The sequence below is a fragment of the Papaver somniferum genome, chromosome 2 (genome assembly GCF_003573695.1).
Source record: "Papaver somniferum cultivar HN1 chromosome 2, ASM357369v1, whole genome shotgun sequence".
NCBI lineage: Eukaryota > Viridiplantae > Streptophyta > Magnoliopsida > Ranunculales > Papaveraceae > Papaver > Papaver somniferum.
In genome coordinates, this window is record NC_039359.1 from 89,962,969 (window position 1) to 89,978,560 (window position 15,592).

The 15,592-nt window shown below is 35.8% G+C and overlaps 1 long non-coding RNA gene across 1 annotated transcript; it reads right to left on the reverse strand.

Moving 5' to 3' along the window:
• Window positions 1–6,637: 6,637 nt before the first annotated feature.
• On the reverse strand, window positions 6,638–11,632 carry LOC113348357. The gene is made up of 8 exons (XR_003359596.1): window positions 11,461–11,632; window positions 9,823–10,543; window positions 9,675–9,719; window positions 8,537–9,533; window positions 8,359–8,455; window positions 7,771–8,258; window positions 7,576–7,665; window positions 6,638–7,456 (listed from the first exon to the last, which is right to left on the reverse strand). It is a non-coding gene; the product is annotated as an uncharacterized LOC113348357 (long non-coding RNA).
• Window positions 11,633–15,592: the final 3,960 nt, after the last annotated feature.

Genomic DNA, 15,592 nt, shown 5'->3' on the forward strand with positions numbered 1-15,592 from the left:
TTATTTACGGTCAAAGTCCTTAAACACTCCCTATGAGTTGTGGTACGGTAAAAAACCCAACTTACACTATCTTAGAGTGTTCGGCAGTAAGTGCTACTTCTAAAGGACCGTGAACAGAAAGGGAAATTTGATTCAGAAAGCGATGCATGTATTTTTCTTGGATATACATCTGACAGTCGTGGTTTCCGAGTTTTTAATCTCAGGACCCAAGTCATGATGGAATCTGCAAATGTTATCATTGATGATCTAAGTAATTTTCGTCATGATGGCTCTCCTGCCAATTTGCCTCCAACCGAGACAATTAAGAAAATCAAAGAAATTCCAGAATCAGTAGAAGTTGTCCCAACGGTTACTGATGATGTTTCTAGTGATGAGGAGAAAAGCTCTAGTCAGGTTATTCCTGTTGAACAACGTGCCCATCCACGACATCTATAGGTTCAAAAGGAATCATGATACTAATAGTATTATTGGAGGAAGATATTCTACTGATAAGACGAGAGTACAAATTAAAAATATTTACAATTTTGGTTGTTTTCTATCGCAAGTGGAACCAACAAATATTGATGAAGCTCTTAATGATCCCTTTTGGGTGAATGCAATGCATGAAGAGTTGAATCAATTTCAAAGACAATATGTATGGGAACTCGTACCTTGTCCCTGAAATATCAATATTGTTGGTACTAAATGGATATTTAAGAACAAGTCTGATGAATTTGGCACCATTGTCAGAAACAAAGCTAGACTTGTCGCTCAGGGATATTCACAGATTGAAGGAATCGAATTTGACAAAACCTTTGCTCATGTGGCACGCCTTGAGTCCATTCCACTGTTATTAGCTCATTTTTGTTTTCTTAAGGTTAAGTTGTTTCAAATGGACATTAAATCCTCTTTCCTAAATGGAAACTTAAAGGAAGAAGTCTATGTCGCTCAACCTAAGGGATTTGAAAAACTTGATTTCCCTGATCATGTTTTTAAGCTCAATAAGGCATTATATGGGTTAAAACAAGCGCCTCGTGCCTGGTTCGAGAAACTAACTACTTCCCTTCTTAGGAAAGGTTTTTCGAGAGGTGGAGCTGATAAAACGCTGTTTACCAAATGGAGTGGGAAAGATGTTGTAATTGCTCAAGTTTATGTAGATGATATCATATATGGATCAACATCTGAGAAACTTTCAAAAGACTTTCAAGTCTCTCTTGGTAAGGAGTTTGAAATGAGCAATGTTGGTGAATTAAAATTCTTCTTGGGTTTAAAAATTCAACAACACAAAGATGGAATTTACTTATCTCAGAAAAAATATGCAAGAGACCTTTTCACAAGATTCGACCTTGATAAGTCAACTCCAAAACTAACTCCTATGCCTACCAAGGGTAAACTACATCGAGATGAGAAAGGAGTAAATGTGGATTAAAAACCGATCTATCATTGGAAGTCTTTTATATCTTACAGCCACTAGACCTGATATTTCTTTTAGTGTTGGTTGCTGTGCTAGATTTCAGGAGAATCCAAAGGAATCTCATCTTGTAGCTGCAAAAAGGATCATACGATACATTAATCACACTTTCGGGTATGGTCTATGTTACACTTTCGATACTAACATTGATCTTACTGCCTTTTCAGATGCAGATTGGGCAGGATATGTGAAAGTCAGAAAGAGTACATCAGGGGGTTTCTACTACGTAGGATTGAATCTTGTATCTTGGCATAACAAGAAACAAAATTCACAATCTCTCTCAACATGTGAAGCAGAATATATTGTTGCAGGCTCATGTTGTACTCATCTTCTATGAATGAAACAAATGCTTGTTGATTATGGAATTGACTCTGGTATAATGAAGATATTTTGTGATAACTCTAGTGCGATTGCCATCACTGAGAATCATGTTGAGCACTCAAGAACTAAGCACATTGACATAAGGTATCATTTTATTCGAGAGATTTATGAAAATGGTATCATTAATATGGAATTTGTGCCTTCCGAACAACAATTGGCTGATATTCTCACCAAACCATTAGATAATGCTACATTTCAACACTTGCGGCAGTCTATGGGTTTTCTTCTGGTTCATTAGTCTTTCATAAATATTGCCCCTGCACTTATCTCGATCTTTCGGGCAATTGAGTTTGAAATTCCATGAGTAGTGTTGCTTCAAGTTTTCATTTGTTTCTAGTAGATTCATTTCTGTTAAGTATCATAGTGTTCCTTGAAATCCTTCTTTTCTTGTAAAAGTAAGGTCGCTCTTGTTGTTCTTCCGGGAATGACATTTTATGGGAGAGAGTTCATAATTGAACTTGTGCTTAATTGACATATCTTTGTGGGGAGTGCGGCTGTGGAATATTGTAGGAGTTTTCTAGTATCTTTATAAACTCCTTGATGAATGCATTCAGCTTCGGCTATATGATTGCATCTAAAAAGTTGATATGTTGTTCTCTTTTGGTCATGAAGTATCTCTATGAAAATTTCATGAGGATCCCACTAAGGGGGAGTGATACATATCACCATAGTATTATTGTCAAAGTTGTGATACAATTGACCTTTGATGATGTGTAATAATACTATGACATTGTATAACAATGATTGAGAGCAACTGTTTTCACATTATTATTGCTATGGATCTTCAATAACGATGATACTGAGTTGAACACATTTAGAATCATGGAGTACTTGGAAGTGACGAAGATTTCGAGTATGTTGAAGAGCCAAGGATATCAATCATTTGGATGAGAAGCTACAAAGTTTTATTTATATTGTAATCCATATGTATTGATAGTTTTGTCAGTAAAATTGACAAAAGGGGAGATTGTTAGAGTATTGCTCGGTCGAACTCGCAAGCGTTGCTATCTCAAGCTTGTTTGTCAATGTTAGTGATCAAAACTATAAGTCTTGATTTCTAGTCTACTTATAGATGTCTCAGACTAGGATATAGATTGTATGGTTGAGCATTAGACTTCACGGTGTTCATCATTTAAAGACGAAGAACTACTAAGGAGAGCTTGTGGAACTTCATCAACAAAAAGTATGTGGAGACTGAAACTCATCTATCACTTGAAAAGTCTATTTCTACTCTATCTCCTATATTGAGATATAAGTCGTAGTGCTATATAGTTTTCTACTATGCACATTTGATATTTCGAGCTGAGTTTAACTCGCTTACATATTTCTCGAAATATGTGTTGGTAAGCTTTCGCTTTGACCAAGTTCATCTTATATTCTTGAAAAAAGTCAAAAGATGATCATGTGAAAATTGCCGAGTAACATCTTACATGGTTTATGTGATATAATCATCTGGTGTAGACCTGGAATGTTTCGTTATGATTATTTCAATAACTTTAAAATTGTGTTGATGCTAATAGTGTGTGAAAACGGCTATTGTCATCCTCTAAGAAAGTTTCAATGATTTAAATAATAGTTTAGAAAACTTAACCATTATTTGATTATGACATGTTGTGCACTCTTGCACATATGTACTCCATGTATGGGAACCACAGTATGCATACTCGTATGCATACCTGTTGGTTTGAGAAATCCGGGAACCTAAGTATGCGTACCCGTATACGTACTGGCGTGAGGTTCATGTCCGATATTTTCTTCTGGGATTTGTGGTTTGTGTACCAGTTTGCGTACTGGCGAAACCCAAACTCAGTCCGGGTATTTCAAGTATGCGTACCCGTTTGCATATTTGAAGGTTAAAGTTCTAAAATCGGTTGTGTACATGAACTAATACATTTATATAATAAGGAATGCAATCTTTGCAAACCGTGGCTATAATTTTGATGAATTGATTCGAGTAAATCAAACCGATTTTGCTTCAATTGTGTTCTTGTATACTTCTATGAGAATATAGCAATTGAAACAACTCTTTAACTAGTTTCATTTGTGTCATTTGAACTAGTTATGGTTAAGATGAACAAGGTTGATATGAGAGTGTTCATATGTCTAACTTCTTTACCAATCTTGATCCAACTTGGTGTACACGTTTAGGTACGGTTACTCAAACCTAAATGAAGGTACATTTCATTTGTGTATAACAAGCTAAGTTCGATCTAACGGTTGAAAGATATTAGCTTGAATCTAATCAGGTTATCATATAACGGTGAATATTGAATGTTATTTTACCAAGGTAACTTAGATTACAAACCCTGATTTGAAAACTATATAAAGGAGAACTCTAGCAACTGGGAAACCTAATCCTCACACTTCTCTGTGATACTAGTTGCATAAGCTAGAGTCGATTCTCCTTTAACCTTAGGTTTTTCACGAAATCCTGTAGGTTAACGACTTGAAGACTTCATTGGGATTGTGAAGCCAGACCCAACTATTTTCTCGGTAGTTGTGTGATCTGATCTTGCTGTTTCTATAGTATTGAGTACTATCTTCTTTAAGATTTGCTCGAGATTTATTATCCGATAAGTAAGATAAAAAGTAGTCACAAACATCTTCATCTCATCATTTGTGATTCCATAATATCTTGTTTCTCTTCCATACGATTAAGATTATTGTGAGGTGATTGATAATACTAGGCTGTTCTTCGGGAATATAAGTCTGGTTTATCAATTGGTTTTCGTGCACCTTGATTTATCAAAAGACGGAACAAAACTCATAGGTATTTCTGTGGGAGACAGATTTATCTATTCCAATAGACTTTTCTTTGTGAGAAAGATTTGTTTATCAAGTCTTCGACTTTGGGTCGTAGCAACTCTTAGTTGTGGGTGAGAGCAGTTAAGGGAATCAAGTGCGTAGTATCCTGCTGGGATCAGAGATGTAAGGAGCAAAACGATACCTTGAATCAGTGTGATATTGATTAGGGTTAAACTATAGTCCAGTCTGAAGTTTATTGGTAGTAGGCTAGTGTCTGTAGCGGATTAATACGGTGTGGTTTTCAAAGCTGGACTAGGTCCCGGGTTTTTCTACATTTGTTGTTTCCTCGTTAACAAAACTTCTGGTGGCTGTGTTATTTCTTTTCCGCGTTATATTTTGTTATATAATTGAAATATCACAGGTTGTGCGTTAAAATCGATCAACTAGATAATCCAACCTTTGTTTGTTGATATAAATTGATTGATACTTGAAAGTTGGTCTTTGGTACCGTTCAAGTTATTTGTCCTTATTCAATCGGGCTCGCAAATTATTATTTATTTTATTTCAGATTGAATTGAGAAATAGAGATATCGCTCTTTAATATACTTTCCTATAGATTGAATCTGACTGTCTAATTGATTCTCTTGAAAGTATATTGGAGTAAGTCCTCTCAGATTGCCAAATGAATTGTTGGTTGTGGTTGTTAGACCCCCGCTTTTTCATAAACAACCAGCACTTCCTTTTTATAACAACACAACTCTTTATATTTCACCTCTTGATCTTATTCGTTAAAATATTTGGGGAAAGACTCCCCTTGCTTCTAAGGGAGGGGATTTATGTTATGTTATCTTCATTGATGATTACACTCGTTTCACATGGATATATGTTTTCTGTTTTAGATCAGATTTCTTAAAACTATACACTGATTACTCTAGAATTATCAAATATCATTTTGGAAAATCTATCAAAATCTTTCATGCTGATCAGGGAGGTTAACATATATCTACTTCTTTTAATGTATTTCTCAACTCCGAATGTACCTTTCTTCAGTTGTCTGGTACAGAAAATCCAGAATAAAATGATATCAAAACCATCGTCATATCATTGAAATAGCTAGAACTCAACTTCTTTCTGCATTTGTTTCCTCTAATTTTTGGGGTGAGTCAGTTCTCACTGCAGTTTATGTACTCAACCATGTCCCAAATGTAGTTATATGAAGAATATCATCATGAACATCTTTATGGAAAGTCACCTGCCTACTATGAACTTTGTGCATTTGGTTCAACATGGTTTGTTCTTCTTACAGAACGAGAACGAAATAAACTCGGCAAAAATAATGACATATGTGTGTTTCCAGGTTGTGGTATTGAATAAAAGGGTTATCGCTGTTGTGATCCAGAGAGTCGACGATTACGTATTTCTCGTCATGCTATTTTGAGAGAAAATATCATTTTGGCCTCTTTCTAGTAGTAAATCGTATACCTTAGAGAAATTCACATTCTAGATCCCTTTGAAGATGTGTCTCCATACAATCGCAACCAACAACTATTCCTATCACCAGTACTCTCAACACATAATTCATTACTATTGAAGTTTCTGAAGCTACTCCTGACCACCACTTTATGGACAATCCTAATATTGCCTTCCCAGATGGGGATCTTGTGGCTGAAGTTAATGCATTTCCTTCGCGTATTTGTCGGATACCAGCTAAGTTATCAGATTATCATTGCTCTTTATCATCTATTTTTATCTTTACTTGAACCTAAGTCTTTCAGGGAAGCATCTTTAAGTCCAGTATGGAAAACCTCTATGAAAGAAGAATTGACTGCACACAAGGAAGATAATACATGGGACATGGTTGACTAACCTCCAATATAATTTGTTGTTGGTTGTAAAGGGGTCTACAACAAGATAAAGACTAACTCATATGGTAAAGTAGTTCAGTATAAATATCGTTTAGTTGCTCAAGGATATAATCAAGAGTATGGTATTCACTATGAAGAAATATTTTGGGCTTTTTGATAAAGTACCCCTATTTTTAACATTACACTAAAAAAGTGCCCCCGTTTTTTAAATTTTTTTTAAAGTATCCTTCCCTTGACCGTTTTCTTTCAGAAAACTGGAAAAAACGGCAATAGTTAGTTACAGACGTTAATGCTTAGGTGGCAGCGAAAAAAGTCTAGAAAACCCTTCAAACTGAGTTGAGCTGAATCCACTTGAACCGCCGATTCAAAACACCAAGTCAAGTTTCTGCAACTGTCATATTCCCAATTCAATACTCTTCAACCTGTATTTATAGAAATTATGAACCCAAGTTTTTGCAAGTCTAAAATTTTCACAAAAGTACTTAATTATATATATAAAAATATGTTCCAAAATATTACAGCATATGTTCAATGTTTTCAGCACCAAAATAGCACTAAAAAAAGACAACCCTAACTACTGTAAACCACATTATTATACTGGAACCATTCACTTCTTTGGATGAGTGTTGTTATGTTTCTTTGAAGTTGTAAAAGCTTTATCAGGTGTCTTTGGAATATTAGATGGTTGAGATTTATAAGCTTTAGAAGAAGATGCAGCTTTAGAAGAATATGGTTGAGATTTCTTAGCTTTAGAAGTAGATGCAACAGGTCTTTCATTGAATGTAAAGGTAGCACCATCTACTTGAGTTCTCTGCCTCTTTGCTTTAGTATTCTTGCCAACATCACCACCTGGACATGTGCTTTTGTTATGACTAGTTGAACCACAGTTTCGACATGAATATACCTTTGTCTGTGATTTAGGCTCATCCCATGCTCTCCTCCTCTTAACTCTAGGCCTACCTGTTTTTCTGATCTTGATAGCATATTCCAGCTCAATCCTTTCATGTTCTTCCAACTAAACAATAATAATGGACTATAACGTTAGAATGATATCCTAAAGAAATGAAGTCAACAATTAAAGTTAATAGGACAAATTACATGAAATAACTTGAACAAAATGACTAGAAAATATACCTCAGGACAATCTTCTTGAGCAGAAAATGGAAACACAACTGGAGCATATGTGGCCTGTATGCAGCAACTGAATAATAATGACAACAGTACCTGCCAACATTCCAAAATTGTTATTGCAATTGCATAAATACATAGTAAAGTTGACAAACAACAATAAAAAAAAATAAAAAGGGAAGTTGGACAATATGTACTTACTTTGTCCAATCAGGTATGAATGGTTTCAAGCAACAAATTGCATGTTGTCAAACAAAACCTCTGAGTTGCCATTGCAGACAACTACATGTATTTTCTTCCAAGTTGACAATAAAAACTTCCTTGCTACCTTCATTTATAACCTCATACAATTTACCACTAACACATGGTTCAACTTTAAATGCACCAACCAACTTCATCATCTTCCCAATTAGTTTCATTGCAGTTGGAACCAATTCATCTGGATTCCAAGGTGCACTCTCCTTTCTTCTTTTGTGAAATATACTCTTAACCAATTGATTGTAAAGAATTCATAGTCTACATACTGGTTTGTCCCTAAGATTTTTGGCTATGGAATTAAAAGACTCACTCAAGTTGTTATTTAGGTGTTCACACTTACTAGTGTCATCAAAAAAGGCTCTATCCCATGACTCAACACCAACCTCTTCAAGGTACACCACAACAGCAGCATTTTCTTTCCTCATATGTTTCTGCATACAACACACAGAAACTATAAACATATTGGCATATTATAAGACATTACAAACCATTGAAATATCAACATGTATGTAAAATAATGTGAGATGTTACATAGAAATGTTTCTTCTTGTAGCATTTGGCTGCATTCCAAAGTAATCTATACAACTTTTGTCCCTTAAAGTGCTTCTTGAAGTTGTTATACAAGTGCCTGAAACAACAAAAACTTATAAGTAGATAGCAACTATATGAAAATTTATGTTCAGAACAAATAAATATTTGAGAATCTTACCTCCAATACTATCTATTGTGTGAGTCTGGGAACACAGCAGGAACAGCTTCAAGTAGCCCTTTCTGCCTATCCGAAATGAATGTCAATGGCTTTTCATGGCCTAAGAGAAATGGATTCAAGTCAGTCAGGAACATAGTCCAATTCTCAATTGTTTCAGCAGGGAAAACTCCAATTCCTAATGTGACTAATCCATTTTGTCCATCTAACCCTGTTGCAGCCATCAACACACCACCACACTTACCATTTAGATGACAAGCATCTAACCCAATAACTGATCTACACCCTTCAAGCCATCCTTTGATTGCTCCAGCAAAACTTATTTTCATGGACTCAAATGCCATGTCAGTCTCACAATAAGAGAAACTAGCAACTGAATTCTTGTTGGAGTCATACACCATCTTATTAAACGTAACTCTCTTTATAACTCCCACATCTAGCTTCCATTACTAAGTTCTTGGCCTTCCATGCAATATGATAAGTAATATCAATTAGATGAGAAGCCTTGAAATCTACTTGAATCTGTCTTGGTCTTGGAATCACATTTCCAGATCTCAACTTGCTTTGTACAACTTCAGCTACTAATTGAGGATCTGCAGACCTATTCATTATCTTGTCTGCAACAACCTTCCCCTTGCAAGTATGAGTTAAGTTCACACTCTTACCTTAAATGTAGATTGATTTTTAAGTTTTGAAGAAAAAACAAACCACTCACACTCAACATCTCCTCTATGATTAAACCTATTTTCAAACCAAACCCTAAGTCTTCCCCTGTCACTCTTTTAATCTTTATACTCACATTCATTTAATACACAAAAAAGATTTAAATGTCTTTGGAATGCATTTTTATCAGGAAACTCAGTACCTACAATCATTTGTTCTGGATCCAATGGTTGAACAAGGTTTGAGTCATCAAACAACTCACCAGGTTCATCCTCAAACTCATGATTATCGGCTTGGAATTTCTTGTAATACTCATGATCTTCTTCACACTCCTTACCTAAACAAGTACAATCCAAAACTAATCAGTTCTACACCATCATCACTTACCTAAAAAAGTACAAGCCATAACAACACAAAAAAAATTAATGTGCTAAAACCATAAAAAACAAGAACATTAAAGTGTAATTACATATTGTACCTTGGTCATTTACTTATACACCATCATCACTTGAGTCATCATTATCTGCACAACTCCAAGGTGTTAGAACAACAATAAATGCAACAACTCATATTAAATGCACAAAGGTAGAAAAAAAAAGTATATAAATGGTGCAGGTTATGATCACCTTCATCTGTATTTTCATCTCCAACATGTTCAGCATCACTTGCATCTTCATTGTCTTCATCACTATTATAAGAAGTTGCAGCTTCAGGATCTTCTACAGGATGGCATTCATCCACTTCTTTGTTCTCAAGTTGAATCACAGTCTCATCATTTTCTTTCATCTTATTTAACCAATATTCTTGATCAAAATCATCATCAACTTCAACTGGTTCTCCATCTACTTGAACTGGTGTACTATTGGATCTTCCTCTCAAGTTATCACCAACAACACTTTCTTGAGTAGGTTGTGAACTGCCCTGCCCAAACAACTTCCTAGCAGTAGAACCACCTACACTTATGTTCTTATCACCTCCAAATCTTAGGATTCTTCTCACTTGAGGTGACTTTGATACTGCTTTCTTAGGTGTGACCTCCTTGTCCCAATCTAGATTATGAACCTTGACAGCCAACTCAATAAAACCATTACTATTTACTACAGCATTCTCCCAAAACCAAAAAAAGGCATGATCATTTTTAGTGTCCATGGAACTCCATGTCCTGATGTCCATAGAAAAACAAGATCATCTATATCTTCCAAACAGATCTTCATATGAACCATTTGCTCTAATATTCTCAGATGCATCTTATCTCTTTCTAACTGTTTGAAAACAAGCTCAATCTTACTCTCAATGCAATAACATCGTATATTTCTAATCTTGATTTTTCTCTTAACAATGTTATTACTGTAAAAAACAGAAATACAAATAAATTATTAGATTTTAAAGTGATCTGTTAAATTCTGTTAAGCATAAAGACATAATCAAGATGTACATCACATGAGACGGTCATGACACGGTCATGAGACGGAGACGGTTAAAATCATTACTGAATTGTTTAGCTCCAGTACTTTGAGGCAGTATAGAATCAAACACAAGAAAGTCGATATGAAGTCTGCTAAAAAATGGGCAGGACAAACAAAAATGGGTTTGGACTATTTTTACAGTCATGATCCAACAGTTGTACCCAGGGACTTGAAGTGCGATAACATTCTCAATGGTACACATGGTGACATTATAAAGAAGGGACTTAGGGTTTGCCACTGCAATGGAATATATTAAGAGTGCAATGAGAAGAACAAAGAATTGGTTGATATACAAAAGAATCAAGACATCATGCTTATCTTAATTACTTTCTTGTTATTACAAATGAGTACATTTTGTAATGGTTTTGATGTGCTGGATATACAAAAGAATCAAGACACTTAGACACATAAGCTTGAATCACACCCTAAAATTAAACAATTATTCACCTTTTTATGGGGATTATTATTATTATTTCTTTAATTTTATAAAATTATTGAATTTGAATTTTTTTTTTGCAGAAATAAAGAACCCGATTCTTCACAGACATCGTTCTTTTCCAGATTCAGGATTCACAGATAAAAATTAAAAGGAAAAAACAAAAAAGATGATGGGTGATGAAGATTCTTCAAGGAAAAAAACAAAAAAAAAGATAAAACAATTATGCAAAAGTTAGATTTCACAAAAAAAAAAAGGTTAGGGTTTCCCTTTATGTTGACAGAAAAAGCATCCAAATCATTTGATTTCATCATGCAAGTACAGATCTACAAAACAAAAGTTAGGGTTTCAAATCTTGTTACCTGGATATCCCTTTCTCCTTTCCAGTCGACGTCACGGACGATATATCTTCGTTCATCTTCAATTGATTCAATTAAATCATCAACTACAACCAACTATCCTATTGATTCTATCGATTCAATCAAACCACCATTTTTTCCCCTTTCAGAAACAAAACAGAGAGAAGAAGAGGAGTGTCGGCTGAAAAATAAGAAAGAGTTTACTCTCTCAAACTCGATTAGTTTACTGGGGTGGTAAATGGTCATATGACCCCCAATTTTTACTTGGTAAACGACCTTTGACTCATTTAGTGGGCCCAGGACATGAAAGTTAACTGTGAGGGGCAGTTTAACAAATTTTTAAAAAACGGGGGCATTTTTAAGTGGGTATTCAAAAAGCGGGGTACTTTATCAAAATTCCCAAATATTTTTTATTGTTGAAAAATGTCTTTCTTCATTGAGACCTTCAAGAAGAAGTATATATGAAACCACCGCCTGGATTGTCTCACTCTCTAAATCAGGTATGCAAGCTTCGTAAAGCTCTATATGGACTTAAACAAAAACCTCGTGGTTGGTTTGAGAAATTTTCCAATGCAGTTCTCCTTGGTTGGTTTGAGAAATATCCTTGGTTGGCATACTTATTGACTACAGGAGGAAGTACCCTGATGCGAAATTCCAATTGTTGTGCATGAGTTTGCACTCAAGCATACTAAAATTCATATGAAGTGACAGAGCTCTACTCAGATAGTCGCACTATGGACATCAATATCCGGATTCAAAACTAATCACATGGATAGATCAATAAGATGGATATAGAAAAACATAGATGGTTTTGATGTTTACTAGGTGAACGGTGTTTCTCATATCTGTCTGAAGGCCTCCGCCAAAATGAACCATCCTAATGGACTGAGATACTAGTCTGACTAATATCAACATACTGGCATATACAAGGGAACCAGTGATTGATAATCCTAACTCTAGGTCAACACAACTGGCATATACAAGGGTTCCAGTGGTCGACTTTATTGAATTTATTCCAGTTGGTCTGATGGTCTGGTCTCTCTTTTTTTTTTTTTTGTATCTCAATCACTCTAATTCACCATAGCATTGGTAACAACTTGAATCGTGAGCCCCACCTAATCACTTAGAGAAACATAGTTTAAAAACAAAAAAAAATAAAAACAGAAGTGAAAAGGAGTCAACGAGATATGGTGAAACTATTATGTTATTTCTAACACCTAAGCTCTGTGCTTTTATGAATAGACTCTTTAGATGTTGCCATCTAGTCAGATTGGTTCCTCAACTCCTACAACCAAAATGCTTCCATCCACTTAGATTGGTTAGTACCATCCTTAATAGGGATAAATTTCTACACTCTGGAGTTTATTTATTGCAACGAAAAGGTAACAAAAAGTTCTACCCCACCCCCAAACTTAAATCTAACATTGTCCTCAATGTTTCTAATCAAATAACAGTACCAAAAATATAAGTAACAAGAGGAAATAGTAAAGAGAGAAGTCGGAAAGATAGTACCTGGGTGAAGTGTAACCAAAAACCTACAAAAATATTATACAACATACAAAATCGCCTCGATGGTCAATCAAGGTAAACAGGGTCCTCCAGAGGGACCTCCTCAACATCACCTGTAGGAAAAGGCTCTAAAAAGGGCTTCAATCGCTGACCGTTAACCTTCGAAGAACTACTACCATCTGGTGTCTCAATCTCAACAGCGCCATGAGGAAAAACAGTACGGACCACAAAAGGACCAGTCCACCGAGAGCGCAACTTCCCGGGGAATAGATGCAAACGAGTGTCATACAGAAGAACTTTTTGACATGGAAAAAATGACTTTCGTAAAATATTCCTATCATGCACAAGTTTCATTTTGTTCTTATACTCCTTAGCACTATCGTATGCATCTCTACGAATCTCCTCCAACTCATTGAGCTGGAGCTTTCTTTGAGCTCCTGCCTTGTCAAGTGAAAAGTTTAAGTTCTTAATAGCCCAATAGGCTCGATGCTCTAACTCAACAGGCAGGTGACATGCCTTTCCAAACACTAAACGATAAGGTGACATTCCAATGGGTATCTTAAACGCAGTACAGTAAGCCCATAAGGAATCAGTAAGCCTCGACGACTAGTGTTTCCTATTTGGATTAACTGTTTTCTCTAGAATACGTTTAATTTTCCTACTGGAAACCTCTACCTGACCACTAGTATGAGGGTGATATGGGGTTGCTACTTTATGGGTAATACAATATTGTTTCATTAAAAGAGAAAACGGTTTATTACAAAAGTGTGAACCTCCATCACTAATTATAGCTCGCGGCGTACCAAAACGTGTAAGTATATTCTCTTTCAAAAACTGGACTACGACCCTGTGGTCATTCATTCTACACAGAACCGCCTCAACCCACTTAGACACATAGTCTACAGCGACAAGTATGTAAAGATAACCAAACGAAATAGGAAATGGACCCATAAAATCAATGCCCCACACATCAAAGACCTCAATCACTAAAATAAGGTTCAAAGGCATCATATTTCTACGAGAAATGGTTCCTACCTTCTGGCAACGCTCACAAGAAACACAATGACTATGGGAATCTTTAAACAACAAAGGCCAGTAAAATCCACACTGCAAAATCTTAGCAGCAATCTTCTTAGCACTAAAATGACCCCCACATGCATGTTCATAGCAAAAGGAGGTAATACTAGACTGGTCACTCTCAGATACACATCTCCTAATAATCTGGTCCGGACAATACTTAAACGAATAAGGATCGTCCCAAAAGAAATGCTTAACCTCGGCTAAAAACCTAGAACGGTCTTGCTTACCCCAATATTGAGGGGTTCGACCAGTAATAAGATAATTCACTATATTTTCGTACCAAGGTGATTGGGAAACAAAGAACAATTGTTCATCAGGAAAGCTATCCCTTATAGGAAGGGAATCACTAGGGGAACTAACAACTAGCCTAGAAAAGTGATGTGCTACTACATTTTCTGCACTCTTTTTGTCTCTAATGTCTAGGGAAAATTCCTTAACAATAGGATCCATCTAATCAATCTAGGTTTGGTATCCTTCTTAGATAAAAGGTATTTTAAAGCAGCATGATATGTATAGATTATGATCTTAGAACCTAATAGGTAGGACCTAAACTTATCCAAGGCAAACACGATGGCTAAAAGTTCCTTCTCGGTAGTTGTGTAGTTCATTTGGGTATCATTCAGAGTTTTTATAGCATAATAAATCACATGAAGTAATTTGTTTTCTCGTTGTCCTAAAACGACGCCTATAGCATAATATGAAGAATCACCCATAATCTCAAAAGGTAGGTTCCAGTTAGGTGCCTGTACTAACGGGGCAGTAGTGAGTAAAGTTTTAAGCTTCTCAAAAGCCTCTAAACAAGCATCATCAAAGACAAACTTAACATCTTTTGCAAGCAAATTGCAAAGAGGTCTAGAAATCAAGCTAAAATCCTTAATGAATCGACGGTAAAAACCTGCATGCCCTAAGAATGACTTAATATCTTTTACGGGATTTGGGACCTGTAAAGTCTTAATAAGGTCAACTTTGGCTTTGTCTACCTCTATACTCTTTGAAGAGACGATGTGCCCTAATACAATTCCTGATTTAACCATGAAATGGCATTGTTCCCAATAAAGCACTAACTTTTTTTCGTTACACCTAGTCAACACTAATGTCAAATGATGCAAGCACTCATCAAAAGATGAACCAAACACTGAAAAGTCATCCATAAAGACCTCTAAGAACCGTTCTACCATATCAGAAAATATGCTCATCATACAACGCTGAAAAGTTGCAGGGGCATTACATAGCCCGAAAAGCATGCGTCCATACGCAAAGGTACCAAAGGGACAGGTAAAAGTGGTTTTCTCTTGGTCTTCTTGGGCAATAACGATCTGATTATAACCGGAGTAGCCATCTAAGAAGCAATAGTGACTATGTCCAGCTAATCGCTCTAGCATTTGGTCGATAAAAGGAAGGGGAAAGTGATCCTTCCTTGTGACCTTGTTCAATTTCCTATAGTCAATACACACACGACATCCCGTGGTCACTTGGGTTGGGATTAATTCATTATTATCATTCTGGACTACAGTGATACCTGATTTCTTGGGGACAACCTGAACAG